General features: G+C 42.9%; 1 protein-coding gene across 1 annotated transcript in view; it reads left to right on the plus strand.

Moving 5' to 3' along the window:
- ACADSB (acyl-CoA dehydrogenase short/branched chain) overlaps positions 1-25,255 on the plus strand; it is a 46,797-nt gene that overhangs the window by 321 nt on the left and 21,221 nt on the right. The window lies entirely within an intron of this gene.

Genomic DNA, 25,255 nt, shown 5'->3' on the forward strand with positions numbered 1-25,255 from the left:
CTGTTTCCAGGCCTCTGGTCCAACAGACCTCAGTTTCCGTAAGGAAGGCTGGGAGTAGCAGCTGGTGAGAAGTAGGCGAGGGGCTGGTCTACGAGCTTCTTTGGAGGAGCAGTCAACCTTGCGTGGGGTCGGAGAGACAACAGCTGCCAGGAAGCTTTTGCAGGTCATTGGGTCCTGAGAATCTTTGGAGGCATTTTGCAGAGATGTCACTTATCTGATGCCGGCTTTTCCCAATACATTTTCACCGCCTACCCTTCCCCCCTAAAAAGATTGTTGAAATGTGAGCAGCCTCATTCTGCGCAGTGTTCACGCCTGTCCTCTGTAACGCGGCCCTGCTCCAGAGTTAGAAAGGGACCTCGGAGTTGGTGGGCCTCACCGGCCAGAAGGAGAATTTCCTCTGCCCTTTAACCCTGCTGGGACGCGAACATCTTGCACGGGTAGGCTCACCGTGGCATCGTGACACAGGGGGAACCCTTTCCTATCCCTCTCCCTAGAAAGGGAACTGAAACCTACTTCTCAGGAGTTGTACCGAACTCAGCTTTCCAGACCTCCAAAAACTGTAGACTCTTGCGTCGGGTTCTCAGCACATTGAACCTTCAGCCCTTAAGATGCGCTTTCCAGAACTATCCCAATGCACTGCCGTTTGTTGGTGCACTTTATGGGAACTTTCCCACTGCTGGCTGTTTGCTTTTTATACTTCTTTGCTTTTGTCTTTAGTGAGTTATAGTCCCTCTGCTGTTTCAGTCTGATACCCAGAGGCAAGGCCTTTTGTTTCATTAGAGATAATTAATGTTTGGCTCTGTTACAGGCTTGGGGTATTAAGGAAATTAGTAAAAATCACATTAGTGTGTTGTCACAAAGAACTATGTTTTTATGGTTATTGTTTAATACCATTTTATAACCATTGTATAATACTTTAGCAAAGAAAGGTCACTGTATTTCACAATTTGAGCCTCTTTCATATTCTAGAGCCAATATTTATTGATCACATACTATGTAGCAGCCATGTGCTTGGTGCTTTACCTGTATCATCTCATTTAATTCTCACAACCATTCTAAAAATTAGTTTATAATCTTTCAGAAGCAGAGGCTCACGCTAAAAAAGGTTAAGTGACTTGACTTACTAAAGTCTATTAACTAGAAAATGGTAGAGCTGGTGTTCTAACTGGTCTGTGTCTTGCCACTCACACTGTTCACTGAACCCAGGGTAGGTAAGGCAAGACCAGGGAAGGTGGAAGAAGACTGAAGGAGCTGCGGGGACTGCAGACATGTTTATTCTCTGATCAGTGGCAGCAGCAGCAAGGAGTCTTCAAAGACTGCTTACTGATGTACTAAGACAGACAAAGTGGCCCATGGCCAAGTGGGCGGACAGGCCTAGTGCTACCAAGGTCAGAATATCATTGTTTACAGAACATAAGGTGTGAGACCATGAGAGTGGGACAGGAGAGCCTGACCGACTCCATGTTGTCAGTTAATTTCTCCACAGTCTGTTTCTAAACTTAACCTTCCTGCACCAATGCCTCCCCTTCCTCAGAGATATCAAAAGCCTATTGTTTGGATTTGTTATTGTGGCCTTTGGAGCTCTTTGGGCTTCCCTTGTGGCTCAGCTGATAAAGAATCTGCCTGCAATGCAGGAGTCCTGGGTTCGATTCCTGGCTTGGGAAGATAACCTGGAGAAGAGATAGGCTACCCACTCCAGTATTCTGGCCTGGAGGATGCCATGGCCTGAATAGTCCATGGAGTCGCAAAGAGTCACAACTGAGCAACTTTCACTTTCACTTGTAGCTCTGTTACATAAGTTAGCAAAAGCTGATGGACAGGATGTTGCCTGTAGCAGAGTGGGTTAGAACGTGGGTTTCTGATCGCTCAGGTCATGGGCAGCTTACTTAACCACTTTGGGTCTCAGTTTCTTGACCTGTAAAATGGGGAGAATAACAGTACTTATACAGTGGGATCATTGTGAAGATTAAATTAATTCATATGTAGGTGTGAGTAAAGCACTTGAAACAGTGCCCAACATAGAGTTGGCTCTCTTTAAGTGTTAGCTTATTATTGCCTTGCATGAATTATTGCCAGTGCTAAATAAATAGTTCAGAGAGATGTGCTTACAGGAGGTGGGGGTTGACGTGAGCACCCAAAAAAAGGGATCTCTTAGGTTTAAGTAAAGCTCAGAGGGGTGAAGCTTCCAGACCAAGGAGATGTATTAACAAAGGTGTGGAGGTTGGAATGAGGAAAATTGTGCCAGGATAGCTGATGTGGTCTTTGCAGAAGGATGGAACGAATTCAGCTGGCAAGACTCTACCATGTTCAGAGGTTATGTCTATCTGTACTTGTTCCTATAGCAGTGAATATAGCCCAAACAGCATTGCCCACAGTCACAGACAACAGCCTTTTTTGTTTACTAAAACACAGCATTTATAATGCTATTACTCATCGGTAGGAAAAGGACGGTATTTCTTTGCGATTTGTTTACCACCCTCGTTTCTCTCCGAAGGCTAACCATAAAGATCTTCTCTGGCAGCCATAAGATTCTTTCTCCTTTCTCTTACAATCCTTGAGTACTAACCCTATCTTAGACTCCCGTTGAGATGGAGAAATTACACATTTTCTAAATGGAGTGGCTTAGTGATGGGCAAAGATTGGGATGTTTGGAGGAAAAGTGATTTAGGGGGAACAGAGGGAAAATAATGCTCTGTTAGACTTTCAGTTTTAAAAAATGTCAGTGAAACGTATCTCTGGAGAGTTTGGGAAGCTGGGCAGGATGAGGATCTGGAAATCAGAAAAATAAGAACTGAAGAAGTAGGTATTAGCCGAAGTCACAGATGAGCATGGGACATCTGAGGGCCTGAAGCTCCAGAGAGCACAACTCTGTGCCTCTTGGGGTACATTACAATCCATTCTGGGTGAATGTTGCAGAAAGGCAAAGCAGAAGAAGATTAAATGTAGGGTATCCGAGGAGGCTTTGTGGCAAACGTACTTTATTCAGAACTGGAACAAAAGAAGGAGAGGGCTATTTCAAGTCCTTTCATAAGAGCAGAAGTACAAGCAGAGATTGTGCCACGTAAAACAACCTAAGGAAAGCAAAGGCAAATGTTATTTGAGAAGTTCCAAATACAACCTCCTAACCCAGGGTAAGTTTATGATGCTGGATTGAAAGTTTATGATGCTGGATTGAAAGCCTTGGCTCGCTGAGGTGTGAAGAACTGCTCGGGGCACTAGAGCTGGCGTCGCTGCTTCGGCAGCCACCTGGCCCTGCTGGCTGGACTGCGCCACGCCTGTTCTGCAGTTAGGTGTGCTAACTCCGATCTTTGTTTTATCTGCTACCAGCCTGGTTTCCCTGAAGAGGAGGAACGGTCAAAGAAATTCCCAGCTCCCAGAAGGTATTGGAGCCAAGTTAATTGCACAATTGAAAAACCAGATTCATTAATAATTCCTTCTTTTAAGATTCCTTTGGAAATAAAGGGAAGTGAATCTCTGCTTTCATTTGTTTTTCCTTATTTATTTATTTTTAAATATACATTTATTTTAATTGGAGGCTAATTACTTCACAATATTGTATTGGTTTTGCCATACATCAACGTGAATCCGCCACGGGTGTACACGTGTTCCCCATCCTGAACCCTCCTCCCTCCTCCCTCCCCATACCATCCCTCTGGGTCATCCCAGTGCACCAGCCCCAAGCATCCAGTATCATGCATCGAACCTGGACTGGCGATTCGTTTCATATATGATATTATACATGTTTCAATGCCGTTCTCCCAAATCATCCCACCCTCTCCCTCTCCCACAGAGTCCAAAAGACTGTTCTATACATCTGTGTCTCTTTTGCTGTCTCGCATACAGGGTTATCGTTACCATCTTTCTAAATTCCATATATATGCGTTAGTATACTGTATTGGTGTTTTTCTTTCTGGCTTACTTCACTCTGTCTAATAGGCTCCAGTTTCATCCACCTCATTAGAACTGATTCAAATGTATTCTTTTTAATGGCTGAGTAATACTCCATTGTGTATATGTACCACAGCTTTCTTATCCATTCATCTGCTGACGGACATCTAGGTTGCTTCCGTGTCCTGGCTATTATAAACAGTGCTGTGATGAACATTGGGGTACACGTGTCTGTCCCGCTGCTAGGCATACACACCGAGGAAACCAGAATTGAAAGAGACACGTGTACCTCTGCTTTCATTTTTGTGCACCGGTGGTTTGGGAAGGAGAATGTGCTGACTTGCAAAGGTTACACAGAAGGCAAACAGGTCTCTTTTATGCTGCTTCCTGGCACTGTACTCTGTCTTGGTTGATTTAGCCCACTCCTGAGGCAGTCTGCTGTTCTTCTAGAAGGTGGTGGCATTGTTAGGAACTACTAGTGACTGGAATGAAGAGCTAGAGAGTAATGGAAGGGAGACATTACATGTTCAGTAGTTTTGGGGAACACCTTAGAAGGGAAGCTACTGTTTGGAGAGAAAGCATGCAGGGATTCAAGAGATTCTGTTGCTAAAGTTTTGGCTCGAGCATATTAAAACAGAAAAAGGACCAGCTTTACAACCTACAATGAGGTATGCAGTACTTATGTCAGATCTTAAATGGCTATCCTGTGTTTAGTCAAAATTGAGTAGGAGCCATATCTTCCAAATCTAAATTCTGTGTTAGTTGACCTATCAACCTATAGAACTGTTTATATGCCATATTACACCTTTATCCTCTCATGGAGCATAAAAACCTCAGAAAATCACAGTTCTCGTCTTGATTAGGTTAATTAACCTAAAGCAGTAACAAGAAATGAACATAATTAAGTGCATGCATGCGTGCTAAGTCGCTTCTGTCGTGTCTGACTGTGTGACCCCATTAACTATTATAGCCCGCCAGGCTCCTCTGTCCATGGGGTTATTCAGGCAAGAATACTGGAGTGGATTACTGTGCCCTCCTCCAGGGATCTTCCTGACCCAGGGATCGAAGTTTCATCTCCTACACTGCAAGTGGATTCTTCACCCCTGAGCCACCTGAGAAACCCATAATTAAGCAAATTGACGTTTAATCTTGTATGTATTATCTAATCTTGTATGTATTATCTTGGTATGAAGGACCTTCCTCCTCTTCTTCTGTTACCTTTTTGGAGTAACGCATATATATTTTCAAGAGGAAATGGCAGCCCACTCCAGTATTCTTCTGGAAAATCCCATGGACAGAGAATCCTGGTGGGCTACAGTCCATGGGGTTGCAGAGTTGGTCAGGACAGAGCAACTAACACTTTCACTTTGCTTTCACTTTGAAACTGTTTTTCACCTTAGCCCTACCATTGTCCATTCTTCCCAGCAGGGTACGGGAGATCCTGTTTCTCCTCCTTGCCAGCAGTTGGAGTTCTCAGTAGATTGTTTTAGTTTAGCCATTCTGATAGGTGTGTAATTATATCCCACTGTGTTAATATACTTTTAAAGTAATTCTTTCAGTTCAGCTCAGTTCAGTTCCTCAGTCGAGTCCGACTCTTTGCGACCCCATGAACCAGAGCATGCCAGGCCTCCCTGTCCATCACCAACTCCCAGAGTTTACCCAAACTCATGTCCATTGAGTCGCTGATGCCATCTAACCATCTCATCCTCTGTCGTCCCCTTCTCCTCCTGCATTCGATCTTTCCAACATCAGGGTCTTTTCAAATGAGTCAGCTCTTTGCATCAGATAGCCAAAATATTGGAGTTTCAGCTTCAACATTAGTCCTTCCAATGAATACCCAGGACTGATCTCCTTGAGGATGGACTAGTTGGATCTCCTTGCAGTCCAAGGGACTCTTGAGAGTCTTCTCCAACACCACAGTTCAAAAGCATCAATTCTTCGGCGCTCACCTTTCTTTACAGTCCAACTCTCACATCCATACGAAAAACCATAGCCTTGACTAGATGGACCTTTGTTGACAAAGTAATATCTCTGCTTTTTAATATGCTGTCTAGGTTGGTCATAACTTTCCTTCCAAGGAGTAAATATCTTTTAATTTCATGTCTGCAGTCACCATCTGCAGTGATTTTGGAGCTCAGAAAAATAAAGTCAGCCACTGTTTCCACTGTTTCCCAATCTATTGAAGAAAGTAGGGAAAACCACTAGACCATTCAGGTATGACCTAAATCAAATCCCTTATGATTATACAGTGGAAGTGAGAAATAGATTTAAGGGCCTAGATCTGATAGATAGCGTGCCTGATGAACTATGGAATGAGGTTCGTGACATTGTACAGGAGACAGGGATCAAGACCATTCCCATAGAAAAGAAATGCAAAAAAGCAAAATGGCTGTCTGGGGAGGCCTTAGAAATAGCTGTGAAAAGAAGAGAAGCAAAAAGCAAAGGAGAAAAGGAAAGATATAAACTCTGAATGCAGAGTTCCAAAGAAGAGCAAGAAGAGATAAGAAAGCCTTCCTCAGTGATCATTGCAAAGAAATAGAAGAAAACAACAGAATGGGAAAGACTAGGGATCTCTTCAAGAAAATTAGAGATACCAAGGGAGTATTTCATGCAAAGATGAGCTCGATAAAGGACAGAAATGGTATGGACCTAACAGAAGCAGAAGATATTAAGAAGAGAGGGAAAGAATACACAGAAGAACTGTACAAAAGAGATCTTCATGACCCAGATAATCACGATGGTGTGATCACTGACCTAGAGCCAGACATCCTGGAATGTGAAGTCAAGTGGGCCTTAGAAAGCATCACTACGAACAAAGCTAGTGGAGGTGATGAAATTCCAGTTGAGCTATTCCAAATCCTGAAAGATGATGCTGTGAAAGTGCTGCACTCAATATGCCAGCAAATTTGGAAAACTCAGCAGTGGCCACAGGACTGGAAAAGGTCAGTTTTCATTCCTATCCCAAAGAAAGGCAATGCCAAAGAATGCTCAAACTACCGCACAATTGCAGTCATCTCACATGCTAGTAAAGTAATGCTCAAAATTCTCCCAAGCCAGGCTTCAGCAATATGTGAACCATGAACTTCCTGATGTTCAAGCTGGTTTTAGAAAAGGCAGAGGAACCAGAGATCAAATTGCCAACATCTGCTGGATCATCGAAAAAGCAAGAGAGTTCCAGAAAAACATCTATTTCTGCTTTATTGACTATGCCAAAGCCTTTGACTGTGTGGATCACAATAAACTGTGGAAAATTCTGAAAGAGATGGGCATACCAGACCACCTGATCTGCCTCTTGAGAAATTTGTATGCAGGTCAGGAAGCAACAGTTAGAACTGGACATGGAACAACAGACTGGTTCCAAATAAGAAAAGGAGTACGTTAAGGCTGTATATTGTCACCCTGTTTATTTAACTTATATGCAGAGTACATCATGAGAAACGCTGGACTGGAAGAAACACAAGCTGGAATCAAGATTGCCGGGAGAAATATCAATAACCTCAGATATGGAGATGACACCACCCTTATGGCAGAAAGTGAAGAGGAACTCAAAAGCCTCTTGATGAAAGTGAAAGTGGAGAGTGAAAAAGTTGGCTTAAAGCTCAACATTCAGAAAACGAAGATCATGGCATCCGGTCCCATCACTTCATGGGAAATAGATGGGGAAACAGTGGAAACAGTTGCAGACTTTATTTTTTGAGGCTCCAAAATCACTGCAGATGGTGACTGCAGCCATGAAATTAAAAGACGCTTACTCCTTGGAAGCAAAGTTATGACCAACCTAGATAGCATATTCAAAAGCAGAGACATTACTTTGCCAGCAAAGGTTTGTCTAGTCAAGGCTATGGTTTTTCCTGTGGTCATGTATGGATGTGAGAGTTGGATTGTGAAGAAGGCTGAGTGCCGAAGAATTGATGCTTTTGAACTGTGGTTTTGGAGAAGACTCTTGAGAGTCCCTTGGACTCGAGGGGATCCAACCAGTCCATTCTAAAGGAGATCAGTTCTGGGTGTTCATTGGAAGGACTGATGCTGAAGCTGAAACTCCAGTACTTTGGCCACCTCATGCAAAGAGTTGACTCATTGGCTCATTGGATGGCATCACTGACTCAATGGGTATGAGTTTGAGTAAACTCCGGGAGATGGTGATGGACAGGGAAGACTGGTGTGTTCATGGGGTCACAGAGTCAGACACAACTGAGCGACTGAACTGAGTACAGTTATTGAAACCAGAAAATTGATATTATTGTAATAACAAGGAAATAACAACCCACCAAAATGGTATGAAAATTACTCTAACCCTAAACCATTTGACCATTCATCAGCCTCAAGAAAGAGCATTATCTATATTTAAACAGCCTCCTAATAGTAGCTGTTCAGATATAAACAAACTTTCTTTTCTCCTGTAAATCTATTGTCAGTTATTTTCCAGCACCCCGACCCCAACCCCTACCATTAGAACCCAAAGGGGTTGTCCCAGTCAAAAATAAGGTGTCCATATGTGCATGGATTTATCTCTGGGCTTTCTATTTTGTTCCATTGATCAATATTTCTGTCCTTGTGCCAGTACCATACTGTCTTGATGACTGTGGCTTTGTAGTAGAGCCTGAAGTCAGGTAGGTTGATTCCTCCAGTTCCATTCTTCTTTCTCAAGATAGCTTTGGCTATTCGAGGTTTTTTGTATTTCCATACAAACTGAAATTATTTGTTCTAGCTCTGTGAAGAATACCGTTGGTAGCTTGATAGGGATTGCATTGAATCTATAAATGCGACCCAGAGGGATGGTATGGGGAGGGAAGAAGGAGGAGGGTTCAGGATGGGGAACACGTGTATACCTGTGGCGGATTCATTTCAATATATGGCAAAACCAATACAATATTTTAAAGTTAAAAAATTTGTAAAAATTAAAAAAAAATAAAGAAAACTAAACAAAACAAAAAGGAAGCATACTCAGAAGAAATCACTCCCTTCTTTACACTTTGTATCTTGTGCACATTTTACCATAGCACTTGCAATATTCCAAAGACGTACAGTGATTGTTGATATATAATAAATATTCAATAAATATTCTTTGAAGAAAAGACTTGGAGAAAGAAAAGCATTCAAGCAAGGGTAGAATAGTCTACTGAAAATTAGTTCTTCTAAACACACAAGAGCTCCCTAGACAATGGGTAAGACATTTGTTCTTAATTGAGAGGAAGGGTATGAAGACAAAGAGATGTAAGATTATGCCTTCTCTCATTAAGAAGACTGATTTAGATTAGGGAGCTATGATTAAAAGTTTAAAAATGAAAAAAAAAAAAAAAAAGAACCCAAAGGGGTAGAGAAGTTCTCTTCCAAAAAAGTATGTACATATATTTCTGTGATATTTTATCTCTTGCAGATTTGTATAACCAAGTCCACAGTCAAGGTACAGATGGACACGTTCACAGCAAAGAACTTCCTTGTTGCAGCATTACTTAACGAAAACAAAGGGAATTATGTTACATGTTAGAAACCTCTCTAGAATACATTGCTACTTGGGGTTGGGAGAAACCAGAATAGGGTACATAGTGTGCTCTCTTTTAGAAGGACCTCGGAGAGGAAAATAAACAACTGTGTTTCTATTTGCTTTATGTTTGTCTGTGAAGAATGCCAGATGGGTGTGTTAGAAGCTTCCCTATGAGAGGCTGGATGGGGATAAGGCGGTAGCTTTTTTGAACATCTGGTCAACCCAAAAAGTTTTAAGTAGAGTAGCTGAGGGTGTGGTGTAGGGGGATCGGGGAAGGCACATTCGTGGATCATTTATGTTGGACAAGTGGATCACTTGGCTTTAGAAAGTTGTAAGGGGGTTGAGTTTTTACTCTCTGAAGTCAAGCATGAAAACCACAAATTCTGGCTCATGCTATTATTACATATTAGAATCATCTGTCGATTGAAAAAAAAAAAAAAGCACAATGTAAAAGTTGAGAATTATGTTTTTATCACCAGATGGTCAACACAGAAATCAGATTGATTATATCCTTTGCAGCCAAAGATGGAGAACCTCTATACAGTCAGCAAAAGTAAGACCAGGAGTGGACTGTGGCTCAGATCATGAACTCCTTATTGCCAAATTCAGACTTATTGAAGAAAGTGGGGAAAACCACTAGACCATTCAGGTATGACCTAAATCAAATCCCTAATGACTATACAGTGGAAATGAGAAATAGATTTAAGGGACTAGATCTGATAGACAGAGTGCCTGATGAACTATGGACGGAGGTTCATGACATTGTACAGGAGACAGGGATCGAGACCATCCCCAAGAAAAAGAAATGCAAAAAAGCAAAATGGCTGTCTGAGGAGGACTTACAAATAGCTGTGAAAAGAAGAGAAGCAAAAAGCAAAGGAGAAAAGGAAAGATATACCCATTTGAATGCAGAGTTCCTAAGAATAGCAAGGAGAGATAAGAAAGCTTTCCTCAGCAATCAGTGCTAAGAAAAGGAGGAATACAATAGAATGGGAAAGACTAGAAATCTCTTCAAGAAAATTAGAGATACCAAAGGAACATTTCATGCAAAGATGGGCTCGAGAAAGGACAGAAATGCTATGGACCTAACAGAAGCAGAAGATATTAAGAAAAGGTGGCAAGAATACACAGAAGAACTGTACAAGAAAGATCTTCACAACCCAGATAATCACGAAGGTATGATCACTCACGCTCACCTAGAGTTGGACATCCTGGAATGTGAAGTCAGGTGGGCCTTAGGAAGCATCACTATGAACAAAGCTAGTGGAGGTGATGGAATTCCAGTTGAGCTATTCCAAATCCTGAAAGATGCTGTGAAAGTGCTGCACTCAATATGTCAGCAAATTTGGAAGACTCAGCAGTGGCCACAGGACTGGAAAAGGTCAGTTTTCATTCCAATCCCAAAGAAAGGCAATGCCAAAGAATGCTCAAACTACCACACAGTTGCACTCATCTCACATGCTAGTAAAGTAATGCTCAAAATTCTCCAAGCCAGGCTTCAGCAATATGTGAACCGTGAACTTCCTGATGTTCAAGCTGGTTTTAGAAAAGGCAGAGGAACCAGAGATTAAATTGCCAACATCTGCTGGATCATCGAAAAAGCAAGAGAATTCCAGAAAAACATCTATTTCTGCTTTATTGACTATGCCAAAGCCTTTGACTGTGTGGATCACAATAAACTGGAAAATTCTGAAAGAGATGGGCATACCAGACCACCTAACCTGCCTCTTGAGAAACCTGTATGCAGGTCAGAAAGCAACAATTAGAACTGGACATGGAACAACAGACTGGTTCCAAATAGGAAAAGGAGTTCATCAAGGCTGTATGTTGTCTCCCTGCTTATTTAACTTATATGCAGAGTACATAATGAGAAACACTGGGCTGGAAGAAACACAAGCTGGAATCAAGATTGCCGGGAGAAATATCAATAACCCAGATATGCAAATGACACCACCCTCATGGCAGAAAGTGAAGAGGAACTAAAAAGCCTCTTGATGAAAGTGAAAGAGGAGGGTGAAAAAGTTGGCTTAAAGCTCAACATTCAGAAAACGAAGATCATGGCATCCAGTCCCATTACTTCATGGGCAATAGATGGGGAAACAGTGGAAACAGTGGCTGACTTTATTTTTCTGAGCTCCAAAATCACTGCAGATGGTGATTGCTGCCATGAAATTAAAAGACACTTACTCCTTGGAAGAAAAGTTATGATCAACCTAGACAGCATATTAAAAAGCAGAGACATTACATTGCCAACAAAGGTCCGTCTAGTCAAGGCTGTGGTTTTTCCAGCAGTCATGTATGGATATCAGAGTTGGACTATAAAGAAGGCTGCTGCTGCTGCTGCTGCTAAGTCTCTTCAGTCATGTCTGACTCTGTGCGACCCCGTAAACGGCAGCCCACCAGGCTCCCCCATCCCTGGGATTCTCCAGGCAAGAACACTGGAGTGGGTTGCCATTTCCTTCTCCAGTGCATAAAAGTGAAAGTGAATTCTCTCAGTCATGTCCGACTCTTCGTGACCCCATGGACTGCAGCCTACCAGGCTCCTCTGCCCATGGGATTTTCCAGGCAGGAGTACTGGAGTGGGTTGCCATTGCATTCTCCACAAAGAAGGCTGAGTGCCAAAAAATTGATGCTTTTGAACTGTGATGTTGGAGAAGGCTCTTGAGAGTCCCTTGGACTGCAAGGAGATCCAACCAGTCCATCCTAAAGGAGATCAGTCCTGGGTCTTCATTGGAGGGCCTGATGTTGAAGCTGAAACTCCAGTATTTTGGCGACGTGATGCAAAGAGCTGACTCATTTGAAAAGACCCTGATGCTGGGAAAGATTGAGGGCAGGAGGAGAAGGGGACGACAGAGGATGAGATGGTTGGATGGCATCACCAACACAATGGACATGGGTTTGGGTGGACTCCGGGAGGTGATGGACAGGGAAGCCTGGCGTGCTGTGGTTCATGGGGTCGCAAAGAGTCAGACACGACTGAGCGACTAAACTGAACTGAACTGATGTTTTATTCAGCGGACATTCTGAGGACTTTTAGCCTGGAATGCAGCCCCTTGGCTCACTCTGAGGGACCAGTCCAGAGAGGTAAGGGAGGAACCAGGATACATAGGAGCTTTTGCAATGAAGACCAGGTAGTCAGACCATAAAAAGATTTCTTTTAATTAAAAGAAAACTGGACATCTCAAGTTAGTGAATTTAGCACTTTTCTTTGGGCTTCCCTAGTGGCTCACAGGGTAAAACCATCTGTCTGCAATACAGGAGGCCTGGGTTCGATCCCTGGGTCAGGAAGATCCCCTGGAGAAGGAAATGGCAACCCACTCCAGTACTCTTGCCTGGAAAATTCCACGGATGGAGGAGCCTGGTAGGCTACAGTCCATGGGATCGCAAAGAGCTGGACACAACTGAGTGACTTCACTTTGTGCAGGAAGATGCAAGAGTTTGGGCTCACTGAAATCACTCCTTTGATAATGAACCTTAGCTGTCCAGGCCCAGCTGCCCGTGCTTTCTCTCCCTGAGTTTTCTCGGGACTCACCCATGGGACAGCTATAATGCCATGGCCTAGTGGCTGCAATGTCCTTTGTTACTGATTTGGAAGGCCACATATTTTTTTCACTCACACAGTTCAGGGAGCTCTTTAGAAATGTGGAACCCCCAGCTTCACCCTGAATCTCTCAAAGCAGAGCTTGAATTAGTGGGGCTGAAATAGCTCTCCCTTGCTCTAAGCTCCCTTCAAAGATCTGGGTATGTAGCCAGGAGTGACAACACCTAATTTAAATCATGGTGGTGGTAGGGGTGGGTGGGTAGGGGGCTTGTTTCAAAGATACTAATAGTCATTGGTAAAAGTTCCCAGAATAAACCAGTTTCTTGAGTTGAGTTATGTGTAACTGGTATTCGGTAGTTAGATTTAAGAAATCCATAAAATTGTTCTGTAGTGTGATGCTGAATGTATTAACAGCTACCTCTAGCATTTTAAAAAAAACAAGCCTACTTTGAAAGCCCGAAGACTATGCAGTTCAGGCATTTATACATTTTAACACATCTTAACATCAACATTTTTATCATCAGGCCTTTCTAATAACACAGATAACTGTGGGAAATAATATAACTGGTACCCAGTTCCACACAACCCACTTCAGCTATACTCCCCGCTTTTTTTTTAAAGAAATAATTGTGACATCAACCCTGTACTTCCACCCTCTCCTTGGAGGCAGCCTGCAACCAGGGCCCAGCAGTGAGGCGAGTTAGGGTCACAGGAAGGCAGACCAGACAAAATGTAGCTGGTATAACCCGGCTTATTGCACACAGCACACAACACAGGTTAGTCCGAGTGGGGAACCCAGACAAACAAGGGGTAACAGGAGCTCCTCCTGTTTGTGATGTCCTTCCTTAGACTTTGCTGAACAATTCCTAGACGGTGGGAGTCCACAGTGGCCCCTATGACTCCATCTTGACCTACTGAACATAGCCTAACTCATATGAGTCTCACACAATGTAAGTAGCAATCCTGACCCAAGAGGAATCACCATGAAACCACACTCCTGAGATTGATGTGTATGCTTCCCATTTATGTTTTTAAACTACATCTGTGTGTATCAGAATATAGACTAACATTTGCTGTGTATTTAAAAGTGTACATAAATGCTATCTGCCTGAATAAATTCTTTTGCAAATTGCTTTTTGTGTTTAATACTATATTTTCAAGACTTACCCATGTTGATATTTGTATCTCCGTAGTTCACTTTAACTGCTCTAAAACATTCTGTTAAGTCAATGTGCTGTACCACAACCTATGCACTCCTTTGTTGGTAAGTAATTGGATTCTTCATTTGTTCCCCCATTTCAGGTGTCACAGCATTCTTTGCATGTCTACACTTGCGTGTATGAGCTCCAGTGGAACTGCTGAGCCTTAGGACATGTATGTCTTACAACAGTGGTTCCACCAGTTTGTACGTGTAGAGGAGACTATTCCTCTCCACCCACTTGGCAACAGCTTGTTTAAAAAAAAAAAAAATGCCTAATTCATGAATCTTGTAACAGATAATGAGGAAGACTTTATTCAGTAAGGGACTACTGCATTGGGGTTTTGCAGTGGGGGTGCGAGACGAGGCTCTGCTCCAAATGCAGCAAGGAAAAGTGGCTGTCTAAAGGAGCGGGGCAAGGGCTGGTGGATGGAAAATTATAAAGAAACAGCAGAAGTAAGGGGAATAAGAAATAACCCATGCTCTTCAGAATCTTGCTTCAGGTGGACCAAAGTGATCAGATACCAAGGATGAGGGGTTTTCATTAATGTGACCCAGCAGGATTCTTATTAAAACTGAACAGAGTGCAGCTTGAACTCAGCCCAAGGTTGGGGCCCCATCACAAAGAGGAGCTTGACTTTTTTGGTAAAGGAGAGTCTTGACAAACTTCCCTGGCACTTCAGGGTCAAGTAGGGGGCAGAGGAGTAGCTAGAGGAGGAGACTGAGGAGAGACTGAGGAATGCTGGGCAGGAACGGATGGGAGGAGGAGGACAGCAGAGTGTCCTGGGAGTCAGAGAGATGGGACGCCTGGAGGGAGGAGGGGTCAGCTGAACTGGGTCAGCTGCAGTGAGTATATGGAATTTTGAAAAGCATGAGGATGCTTGATCTTGTAGGGAAGAGATCCTGGTAATGGGGCGGCAGGGTGGGGAGGGGGGGGTGGCAAGCCACGTTGGGGTGGGCTGAGGAATGTCCCAAACACTAGGGGCAACAATGTGGTTAGAAGTAAAAAACGTTCAGTGTTCATGGGGAGACGGGCCTTCAGTAAACGGTTCAGTTAGATTAGTGCGGTAGCTCTTACAGGTCTGGTCCAGACCCCTGCATCAGCTGCTCACCACTGTCTTTTTCTTATTCTGGAGTGTTTGGGATCAGCAGTCCCCTCTACAGACTAGGCCAATGCAAAGGCTCTTCTTAAGTGGGAAATAACAAATCTAAGAGTCATTTTCACAAACAATCTGCTCAAAATAAGGGCTGAGGACCTGAATAGACATTTCTCCAAAGAAGACATACAGGTGGCCAATTTGTTGTTGTTCAGTGGTTTAGTTGTGTCTGACTCTTAGCAACCCCATGGACTGTAGCACGTCAGGCTTTCCCTGTCCTTCACTATCTCCTGGAGTTTGCTCACATTCATATCCATTGAGTCGGTGATGCCATCCAGCCATCTCATCCTCTGTCTCCCCCTTCTACTGACTTCAGTCCTTCCCAGGATCAGGATCTTTTCCAGTGAGTTGGCTCTTTGCATCAGGTGGTATTGGAGCTTCAGCTGCCATGTGAAAAGATGTTCAACGTTGCTGATTATTGGAGAAATGCAAATCAAAACTACAATGAGATATCACCTCATACCAGCCACAGTGGCTATCATCAAAAAATCCACAAACAAGAAATGTTGGAGAAGGTGTGGAGAGAAGGGAACGCTCCTGCACTGTTAGTAGAAATGTAAATTGGTACAGCCATTATGGATAACAGTATGGAGTTTCCTTAAAAAAAACTAAAAATAGAGCTACCATATGACCCTACAATCCCACTCCTAGGCATATATCCAGAGAAAAACGTGATCCAGAAAGATACATGTACCCCAGTGTTGATTGCAGCACTATTTACAATAGCCAAGACATGGAAGCAACCTAAATGGCCATCAACAGAAGAATAAAGATGTGGTACATATACACAATGGAATATTACTCAGCCATTAAAATGATAAAATGCCATTTGTAAAAAAAAAAAAAAAAGATATAATGCCATTTGTAGCAACATGGATGGACCTAGAGATTGTCATACAGAGAAGGAGAAATACCTTATGACATCCCTTATCTGTGGAATCTAAAAAGTAATGATACGAATGAACTTACAAAACAGAAACGGATTCAGAGACATTGAGAACGAGCTTACGGTTGCCAAGGGAGAAGGAATAGTTAGCAAGTTTGGGGTGGACATGTACACATGGCTGTATTTTAAATGGATAATTAACAACTACTGTATAGCTCATGGAACTCTGCTCAAAAATGTGGCAGCCTGGATGAGAGCGGGCTTGGGGAGGCGAATGGATACATGTATATGGATGGCTGAGTCCCTTTACTATTCATCTCAAACTGTCACAACATTGTTGATTGGCTATACCCCAATACACAATAAAAAAGTTTATAAATATTAGCACTTAAAAAAGCTTCATTGTACATGAGCCAAAGGTCCTTTCATCTTGATTAGAGATAGCCCTTTAAATAGTGGGCTTCCCTTGTGGCTCAGCTGGTAAAGTATCCTCTTGCAATGTGGGAGACCTGGGTTCAATCCCTGGGTTGGGAAGATCCCCTGGAGGAGGGAAAGGCTACCCACTCCAGTATTCTGGCCTGGAGAATTCCATGGACTGTATAGTCTACAGGGTCACAAAGAGTCAGACACGACTAAGTGACTTTCACGTCATTTCACTTCCAGTATATATAATCCCAGGGCTACAGGTCATGGGGCATCTATTCATCCTAAGGTAGATTGCTGGGACAAACTTCTGAAAGAAGCATAGAGCATCTTTTTTAATAATTCGATTAAACTTTACAGGTATGTAGCATGACAACAAGGAACTATCTGGGCAGTGGGTCTTAGAGCTCAGTTAAAAGAATCAGAATCAGGCACTGTACCTGCCTCCTGAGAAATTGTATTCAGGTCAAGAAGCAACAGTTAGAACCAGACATGGAACAATGGACTGGTTCTGAATTGGGAAAGGAGCACATCAAGGCTGTATATTGTCACCCTGCTTATTTAACTTATATGCAGAGTACATCATGTGAAATGCCGGGCTGGATGAAGCACAGGCTGAATCAAGATTGCCGGGAGAAATATAACCTCTGATATACAGATAATATCACCCTTATAGCAGAAAGCAAAGAGGAACTAAAGAGCCTCTTTATGAAAATGAAAGAGAAGAGTGAAATAGTTGGTTTAAAACTCAACACTCAAAAAACTAAGATCATGGCATCTGGTCCCATCACTTCATGGGAAATAGATGGGAAAACAATGGAAACAGTCAGAGACTGTTTTCTTGGACTCCAAAATCACTGCAGATGGTGACTGCAGCCATGAAATTAAAAGACACTTGCTCCTTGGAAGAAAAGCTATGACCAGCCTAGACAGCATATTAAAAAGGTCCATCTAGTCAAAGCTATGGTTTTTCCAGTAGTCATGTATGGATGTCAGAGTTGGACTATAAAGAAAGCTGAATGCCGAAGAATTGATGCTTTTGAACTGTGGTGTTGGAGAAGACTCTTGAGAGTCCCTTGGACTGACTGCAAGGAGATCCAACCAGTCCATCCTAAAGGAAATCAGTCCTGAATATTCATTGGAAGGACTGATGTTGAAGCTGAAACTCCAATACTTTGGCCACCTGATGCCAAGAACTGAGTCATTGGAAAAGACCCTGATGCTGGAAAACATTGAAGGCAGAAGGAGAAGGGGATGACAGAGGATGAGATGGCTGGATGGCATCTCCGACTCAATGGACATGAATTTGAGCAAGCTCTGGGAGTTGGTGATGGATGGGTAAGCCTGGTGTGCTGCAATCCATGTGGTCCCAAAGAGTTGGACATGACTGAGCAACTGAACTCAAAAGAATCAGAATTGGATATCCAGTGAAACATCTCATCTAAAATTACCCTTGTTTTAATCAAATATAACCAAATTAAGGTTAAACTTGTTTGTAAACTGAATCTGGTTAATTGATCATAGTGGCTCCTTTAAATTGGCTGTGCTAGAACGTTTGATAAGGAGTCTCAGGGCCAGGAAAACCATACCAAGGGCTTGTCATATATTTTTGCGCTGTGGATTTCGGTGAAGTCCTTGCTTTTTGAGATCCCCAAAATACTGTGAGATTTTTGCACCTGTTAAGATGTGGCCTTCCTAATTTCCCTGATAAAGCTGCTAGGAACGTAAGCATTTTCAATCTCTGGAGGGATCAGGTGGAGAGGAAAAAATGTTTCAAGTCTGCTAACAAATGTATAATTTACCAAATTGCTGTCAGTCATAATTAGCTTAAGGGGAAAGGGTTTCCTCATATCTGGGAAAGTAAGATTAAAAGGTGATAATATTTTACAAAACCAAAAAGTTATAACCATATTCATCAGTGTATTCAAGTCAACTAGTTTCTTTTTAACATTTTATGAAATCAGTTTCCATTAGACTTTATATATCTGACCTAGTTCAACAGTATGATTTAAAAGTTACTAAAAACCTGAAATTGTCAAAAAATCCTTTCTTTGAATCTTCTCAAAGATTAAGCAGTTTTATGATGCACCATTTTAAGGGCAAGTCACTGCAGCTGGCAGTTCCAACACAGAGCCCAGCCCCACGCTGGGTACCAAAATCTGTTACTGAATTCAGGTTTGGCACTTGCTACTCAAAGGCAAAAATCAAGAGGCAAATGTCAGAAAAAAGGAAAGATGCTGTAATCAGAAAACCTGGAAATATGGGGGAAAGGTGGGTTCATGTCCTGAGACCACCTCCAAAGATTCTGCTCAGCCCTGACAGTTTTTAAAGAGGGGAAAAAAAAGGGGGAAGAATATCAGTGAATCCCTGAGGCAGAAGGTTGGATTCCGCCTCCTCCATTGTATGCAAACTGGCTGATTCACTTCGGATGTTATCTTGGGGTTGAAGAGCTAGTCTTTCATTCTTGGAAAAGAATCAGCAGGGTAGGCAAGGCAAGGTGTGCATTCTGGAGAGTTAGTCAGGAGTTAGGTTAAATTGTTCTGTGCTCTCATTTCTTTAAGCAGGTTCTCTGAAGGGAAGAAGACAGAAATGGGGAAACAGGAAAGGGGCCAAAGAGCTGCTTTCACAGGTCTGTAGTGTCAAAATCGAGTTGAATAGAAGGAGCCTCAGTAGGTGCTGGAAAGTTGCTTGTTGGCGTGGGGAAGCCTCTCAGATGTTGGAATTGGTCTCAGCATCATTACAAGTGAATCACACTACCACACTGAGATGAGGTGAAGAAAGAACTTTCAGAAACAGTCTTGACTGGGTTCAGTTCAGTTCAGTTCAGTCACTCAGTCGTGTCTGACTCTTTGCAACCCCATGAATTGCAGCACACCAGGTCACCCTGTTCATCACCAACTCCCGGAGTTTACCCAAACTCATGTCCATTGAGTCAGTGATGCCATCCAGCCATCTCATCCTCTGTCATCCCCTTCTCCTCCTGCCCCCAATCCCTCCCAGCATCAGAGTCTTTTCCAATGAGTCTACTCTTGAGTTGGCCAAAGTATTGGACTTTCAGCTTTAGCATCAGTCCTTCCAATGAACACCCAGGACTGATCATTAGAATGGACTGGTTGGGTCTCCTTGCAATCCAAGGGACTCTCGAGAGTCTTCTCCAACACCACAGTTCAAAAGCATCAATTCTTCGGCGCTCAGCTTTCTTCACAGTCCAACTCTCACATCCATACATGACCACTGGAAAAACCATAGCCTTGACTAGACGGACCTTTGTTGGCAAAGTAATGTCTCTGCTTTTGAATATGCTGTCTAGATTGCTCATAACTTTCCTTCCAAGGAGTAAGTGTCTTTTAATTTCATGGCTGCAGTCACCATCTGCAGTGATTTTGGAACCCAAAAAAATAAAGTCTGACACTGTTTCCACTGTTTCCCCATCTATTTCCCATGAAGTGATGGGACCAGATGCCATGATCTTAGTTTTCTGAATGTTGAACTTTAAGCCAACTTTTTCACTCTCCTCTTGCACTTTCATCAAGAGGCTTTTGAGTTCCTCTTCACTTTCTGCCATAAGGGTGGTGTTATCTGCATATCTGAGGTTATTGATATTTCTCCTGGCAATCTTGATTCCAGCTTATGCTTCTTCCAGCCCAGTGTTTCTCATGAGGTACTCTGCATATAAATTAAATAAGCAGGGTGACAATATACAGCCTTGATGTACTCCTTTTCCTATTTGGAACCAGTCTGTTGTTCCATGTCCAGTTCTACTTGTTGCTTCCTGACCTGCGTATAAATTTATCAAGCGGCAGGTCAGGTGGTCTGGTATGCCCATCTCTTTCAGAATTTTCCACAGTTTATTGTGATCCACACAGTCAAAGGCTTTGACTGGGTACATGGGGCCAAAGACAGAACTGGACTCAAGCACTCTGATTAATTTGATTCTCATGGTGTAGTTTGTTCTGAATGATTTCATGTATGTGTTATATTTGAGTAAGCAAATTCATCCTAGATCATGAGCCCATAGTCAGGTTTCTCATTGTCAGAAGTTAAAACAAGAAAAACTGGCTGGAATGAACTCTTGTGAAATCTGATGCTTAATGGAATTAAAAAAAAAAAAAAAAGATTCTTGCACATGTTCAGTGAGGAGAGTCAGGAGGGCACAGTGGAGGGGACCGGCTACTAGGCTGCAAGGTCTTGCTATACCCGATTGTGTCCTTGGAAAAGACCTCTCCTCTGTCTTCCTTTTTACCTTTCGGACATGTGAAAGCTTCTTGACCGAAACACTTGAAGGATGTTTCCAACACCGCTTTGTTAGCTAGAACCTAGCTGAGAAGGGCTGCGATTCACTCGATGAGTTAAACAAGTTTCGCCAGAACGCTCGGCAGTTGGGCCTTCTTAAGCTTTTTTGTGCTGTTTGTGGAAGGTAGACAGCAAAGTAGTTGCGTTTATAGACCTTTTCTCAAAATGTTTTAAAATGCATAAAATATATAGGATCACAAAGGAAATCAGTTACCATAAAAGTGATATGTATACCTTATGTTGCGATAGAAGAATATGTGCTTCTTAAGTAAGACCTGACAGAAGTTTGGATAACAACTACAGTTTTGAAGTGGTGATGAGCCCCCAACAATATTTCAACTGATGTAAAGGTATCTGTGATTTGGTGACAGTCACAGATGATAACGACTGTAACTTATTGCCAACGTTCATGATCAAAGAATGCTGATTTCTCTGATTAGCATTACCTGGCGTGCTGTGATTCATGGGGTCGCAAAAAGTCAGACACAACTGAGCGACTGAACGGAACTGAATCAAATATTAGCATAATCTCTAATATTCCAGTTAGAGGTTAGTGAAATAAAATATAGTTTTTCCCCCATCTGTGTTCATGGGCTTTGTTGTTCTGCCTATAGGAGCCTGCAGACCCCAGATTTGATCATTAGTACTTCTGAGTGCAGCAGAACTCTGGGCGGTTGAGTAGGAAACAGATCAGACTCAAGCTTCGAAAAGTATTTGGCAAGGCATAAATAACCATTATTCCATTCAGCTAGCAATTGCTGCTCTATACAAAAAAATGTGATGATGTGGTGCAATGGGTTATAACTGTGGAAAATCATTTTGATGGAGTGGACACCAAATTGCAGAGGCTGAGGTCAACACTGAGGGGCAGGGGGCAGTTGAAAATCATCGTGGAAACCTTGGGCTGAGCTGTTAAAGGCAAGGCAAGGAGACATCTCCTTTATTAAGAACTGCTGTATTAAAAGGAAATCTTTTTTTTTTTCTGCCCAAAAGGAGAGGTGTTATCTTTCAATGCTTTAGTTTATAATGGATTCCATTCACTTAACATATACAGCCACTATTTTATGATGAATATCTTCAGTAATCTCCTATACTTGTACACCACTTCTTAAAAGTACGTTTGCCCCTGTTATCTTGTGTCTAAAGTAACTGCTATGGGTTGGACAGTCATATAGTTTATCAGTAGCAATATTGAGACTAAGGGGGTCACAATTGTGTCAGCGGGGAAAACTGGATGCAATAAGACCCCCTGGCATCTTAAGTTTCTCAGTGCTGGGTTTTCTGCTGAAGATCAGCTTTGGTAGAAAGGTGATGTACAGCGAGTTCTGTAGTGGGTTTAGTGAAGCAAATCTCCCCTAGAAATAAGAAATGTGGGCAGTGTATTACCGCTTTTGACGTGTAATAGGCAAGATTCCCGAGCATTTTGTGCAGAACGTAGCTTGGCCCATTCTTTGATTCCTTCGAATCTAGATTGAGGGCCCCACCCAGCCGCTGACCAGAAGGGCGCCCACACTCACCTCCAGCTCCCCTCTCCCACTCTTCTTCCCTCCTTGTGCCTGCTACTGCTGATCACTCTGTCTCCTGCTGCTGCTTAGCAACACTCCCCTGCCCCACCCCCGGAGAAGTCGGATGGGGGGGGCCCTTCATATTTGCATTTCTTACTTCACTCTTTCTTGTCCTTTGTTTTCAACAGGAAGAAAGCGGTGTCTTCCCCCTACCTTTTATCTAGTCCCAAGTTTTCATTTCTCAGCTCTGTCTTTTAATGAGAAAAAAAAAAAGGTCCGTGCAACTTTGCCCTGAATTGTCTGTCTCCTAATTCTCAAAACAGAATCAGCTAGAAAAATTGAGATGGACACATTTTTTTTCCCCCTGACTGGCCAGTATTTCTTTTCCCCAGGAGAACCCAGAGCAGACTGCATGTACTCTTAGGCACAGAACTGCAAAGACTAACCCATATGTAGGCGAGATTAACAGTGATGTCAGACATGGTGACTCTTGTTTCTTTTTTCCTTTTTTATCAATAAGTTTTTCAGTGAGCACTCAAAGCTATTAAGAGAATACATTGCAATATATTACTACATATGCTTTTTTTTTTTCAGGCCAGGCTTTACTGGGACTCCTGCTGCAGGGTGGGGGTGTATGAGAACAAACCAACAGGTTCCCTTGCTTGCTCTGCCCCCCAAGGAAGGCTGCACTTGTTCCTTATATGGGAAAGGGTAGGGACATGTCCAGGGCTCAGGTAGGAGGGTGGCTTGCTTAGGTGGTCTGCCCACCCCTTAGGTGGTGTGTACTGCGGCATGCATTTGCTCCAGGCTCTTCAGATATGGCAGTTGGGTTTTTTGGTCTCTTTGTATCTTTTGCCCAGAATCTGCCCTAACTGCTCATGCAGGCAGTTATTTTTCATCCCATTTAGTTTCTTTGTATTTTCTTGCTGGAGGAGAGGTTGTTCAGGTATAAGCTTTGCAGCAGTGCAGCAAAGGGTCCCAGATCCCAGACCTGTCTCATTCCCCACTGAGAGACTCTACATTGTTGTTCTTAAGATGCTGAAGGTCTCTTCTGAAACTTCCTCCTGCTAGACAGGGACCGCAGACCCTAGAGGTATAGAAGTCCCTCGATGACTGTTCCAAGGACCTGTAGGGACCTGGGCCACTCTCCACTGGAATGGGCTGAGTTCCTTGAGCCATCATGAGCCTTACATCAAGCTGTTGGAGCCAAAAGGACACAAACTTAACCAAAAGGTTAAACAAGCAAGGGATGTAAAGGAGAGCAATAGCCATTGAAGGACCTAGAAAGAGAAGGAACCTGGTTAACTTTGGTCTTCCTTAATGTTGATAAGGGAGGCAGTATCACCTGGGCTTGTTCAGTTGACACCTCTCTGCCTGGGCTTGTGCAGTTCAGTTCAGTTCAGTTGCTCAGTCGTGTCCGACTCTTTGCGACCCCATGGACTGCCAGGCCTCCCTGTCCATCACCAATTCCTGGAGCTTTCTCAAATTCCTGTCCATCAAGTTGGTGATGCCATCCAAGCATCTCATCCCCTGTCATCCCCTTCTCCCACATTCAATCTTTCCCAGCATCAGGGTCTTTTCCAATGACTCAGTTCTTCGCATCAGATGACCAAAGTATTGGAATTGCAGCTTCAGCATCAGTCCTTCCAATGAATATTCAGGACTGATTTCCTTTAGGATGGACTGGCTTGATCTCCTTGTAGTCCAAGGGACGCTCGAGAGTCTTCTCCAACACCACAGTTCAAAAGCATCAGTTCTTCGGCATTTAGCTTTCTTTATAGTCCAACTCTGACATCCATACGTGACCACTGGAAAAACCATAGCTTTGACTAGACGGACCCTTGTTGGCAAATTAATGTCTCTGCTTTTTAATATACTGTCTAGGCTGGTCATAGCTTTTCTTCCAAGAAGCAAGTGTCTTTTAATTTCATGGCTGCAATCACCATCTGCAGTGATTTTGGAGCCCAAGAAAGTAAAGTTTCTGACTGTTTCCATTGTTTCCCCATCTATTTGCCATGAAGTGATAGGACCGGATGCCATGATATTAGTTTTCTGTATGTTGAGTTTTAAGCCAGCTTTTCACTCCCCTCTTTCACTTTCTGATATCAAGAGGTTCTTTAGTTCCTCTTTACTTTCTGCCATAAGGGTGGTGTCATCTGCATATCTGAGGTTATTGATATTTCTCCCGGCAATCTTGTTTCCAGCCTGTGCTTCATCCAGCCCGACATTTCGCATGATGTACTCTGCATATAAGTTAAATAAGCAGGGTGACAATATACAGCCTAGGCTTGTGTTTCCTTAATATTAACTTTTATCTGTTCTGGCACATTGATCCAAGTGCAGCAGGAAGTAGTTGTTCTGTCAGAAGAGTATCAAGAGTCAGACAGTTGTCAAGAACCATGTCAGGCAAGGGAACAAGAGTGTTTCCAAGTTCCAGTAAGGCTTCAAATAGGAGCCAACCCACTAAATCATTTTACTTAGCTGTCTGATGGTGCCTGTCTTTTGAACAGGTATCTCAGAGCTTCTGGCTTACAGGTATACCATTTTCTGTCGTGACCTGCAGGGTTTCTGAGGGAAAAAGCTTTAGTCTGGACAAATGTACCCAACTAGATATCCCCTGCAGTTTGACAGCAATAGGGGTGGTTAAATGTACTCTATAGGAGACCTTCCCTTTTGACAATAGGTGGTCTTGGAGAGACCCCTCTCTCCAAGTTTTAAGAAGAATTTGGCCCCCCGGGGTTTTTTTGTGTGTGAAAGTGCTACTCCTTCCTCTGTATTTTTAATGGGGGCTGGCTGTGCCTTGGGGCATAGTCAGATTGCCTAATTTGCTTTTTTTTTTTCTTCTCAACTTTACATTTGCTTTTTAATTTTGCAAAGCT

This window comes from Bubalus kerabau, chromosome 22 (genome assembly GCF_029407905.1).
Source record: "Bubalus kerabau isolate K-KA32 ecotype Philippines breed swamp buffalo chromosome 22, PCC_UOA_SB_1v2, whole genome shotgun sequence".
NCBI lineage: Eukaryota > Metazoa > Chordata > Mammalia > Artiodactyla > Bovidae > Bubalus > Bubalus kerabau.